Source organism: Gymnoscopelus microlampas (genome assembly GCF_963454915.1).
Source record: "Gymnoscopelus microlampas genome assembly, chromosome: 22".
Classification (NCBI taxonomy): domain Eukaryota; kingdom Metazoa; phylum Chordata; class Actinopteri; order Myctophiformes; family Myctophidae; genus Gymnoscopelus; species Gymnoscopelus microlampas.
The window spans coordinates 35968835-35971178 of NC_139959.1; the positions used below are offsets into that span (position 1 = coordinate 35968835).

General features: G+C 36.3%; 1 protein-coding gene across 1 annotated transcript in view; it reads right to left on the reverse strand.

The window, feature by feature from the left end:
- The window catches only part of LOC311038957 (coiled-coil domain-containing protein 106-like), a gene marked incomplete at its 3' end in the record, with an annotated part of 8611 nt that extends 6267 nt beyond the window's left edge, over positions 1-2344 (reverse strand). Inside the window, exon 1 of the mRNA XM_084048588.1 lies at positions 2251-2344. The remainder of the gene's footprint in view (positions 1-2250) is intronic.

Genomic DNA, 2344 nt, shown 5'->3' on the forward strand with positions numbered 1-2344 from the left:
ACCGCGAACGCATTTGTGTAATTTTAAGATTTATTTGGCTATTCAAAAATAGCAGATCTACAAGCTCATAGCGCTATGAGCTTGTAGATCTGCTATTTTTGAAAAATCTAGGGGAAAAAAATGTTTAAAAAAAAAAAACTGAAACAGAAAACATTTTTAAAAATCGCCTCAGGTCTTAATGGGTTAAGCAAGTGTGATATATCATTAGTTAAGGATGTTATTCCACACTTCTATGGCCGGGTAGGAGTAGAGAGGAGGGTGGCTCTCTGGTGGTCGTTCAGAGACCCACCCTCCTCTCTACTCCTCCACTCATCCTGGCCATAGAAGTGGAACTGTGTGGAATAACATTCACTTGGTTATGTTCACCTCTTAGTCCACTGGTTCTCAACCTTTTCAGGCCGTGACCACCCAAAAATAATCATATTTGAAATGGGGACCCCCCAACATAATCACACTTGAACTGGGGACCCCCCAAAATAATCATATCTGAACTGGGGACCCCCCACCCTGACAAGAACTTGGAATTGAAGGAGTTCAGGCATTACATTTAGTTTGACTCTGTCTGTCTGTTCCACACATAAATGTTGTGAAAATAGACGATTTAAAGCTCGGAGCTTGTAGATCAGCTATTGAATTTCCTCTTTCTTATATTATTTGACAATTTGCCCAATATTTAACCAGTTTTCATAGTACAGTTTGTTGATTATTTTTGATACAGTAATGGTATATATTTTTTTAATTTAAAAATGTTTTAAAAGTCATTAAATTGTCACTTCACTCAGTTCACTGTCATCTGGGGACCCCCCAATAATCATGTGGGGTCCCGACCCATAGGTTGAGAATCCCTGTTTTAGTTTATGGTGAGCAGCACTGAGGACCAGGAATGAATGATGAGTTCATCATAAATTCATGATGAATTAATGCATGAGTTTATCATTAATTCATCATTCATTAAGCGGAAATGCACAAAAAATAAAAATAGCACAGAATGAATCTACCACGATGGAGAAATTTGGACAATGATGGGCGAAGAATGATATCACTCATTAAAAGAAAATTGATATGAACAAATATTATATAGAAATTATGTTAAAAGGCTCAGTTCAAAAGCACAAATTAGAATAGAAAAAATGCCCTAAATGTGGGGTATATAACTTAAAATATAGTAAACATGACACCGGCACAAATTAAAAATGTTACAGCACAAATCAGCACAAATCCAGCACTAAAGAACAACACTATTTTTGCTCATGCACTATGCCCAATGCCCATGCATTTAGATTAAAGGCTGCAAAGTAGTGAACAGTAGCTACATGAGTGAGTTGAGAAGACAGAGTTGGAACAAGTACTCAGATATTTTACTAAAGCAAAAATAGCAATACCACAATATAAACATACTAGGTAAAGTAAAGTAAAAGGCTTGTGTTCAGAATGTTAGTAAAAGTACAAAAGTATTGGTATCAAAATATACTTAAAGTACCAAAAGTAAAAGTACTCATTATGCTGAATGTCCCATTTCACAAGTTCGTCATGTATAAAAAAATATTTTGAAAATAGCAGATCTACAAGCTCATAGCGTGTTGCAAAGTGAGGCGTTGACAGCTTGAAGGTCTGCTATTTTCAATTGTCAACGTATATATAGGGTTGAAGTGGTTAACAAATGTTTTGTAATAACATTTAAAATCAACAAAGCAACTATTGTAGTGTAGTAAAAAGTACAATATTTGCCTCTGATATGTAGTTTAGTAAAAAATCCAGTAAAGTAAAAAAAAATACCTCAAAATTGTACTCAAGTACAGTACTTGAGTAAATGTACTTAGTTACTTTACACAACTGGTGTAAACAGTAGGAGTAGCTACATGTGAGTTTAAGGAGACAGAGTTGTTGTTGTGATGAAGACACTCTCCTCATCACAGCATCACTTGATGGTTTCCATGGTGACGAGGAGCTCGTGCTCATCACACACTGATATGATGCAGACTATAGAGCAAGGTGCAGTGGAGCAATTAATTAACGCGCGGATGGTCTCAGAGCCTTAAATATAATAATAAACCCACACACTAAACTGACTGTTTGACATGGACACGACGCTGAATCATGTTAAACATGATGCTAGGTGCTTTGTAATAAAAATAAATAAGCATATGCAGCGGTAATAATAATAATAATGACGGGCCAAGATGGCTGACAGTAAATCACTTGGCTACAAGCACAAATCCACATAAATGAATAAAACTAATGCACGGGTACCTTAAATTGTGTCCTCGACCTGTCGGTGAAACGTATATGCTTGTGTTCAGGCTTCAGTATACAAGCCTCAGTGCCTCATTAGTGGTACAATGTC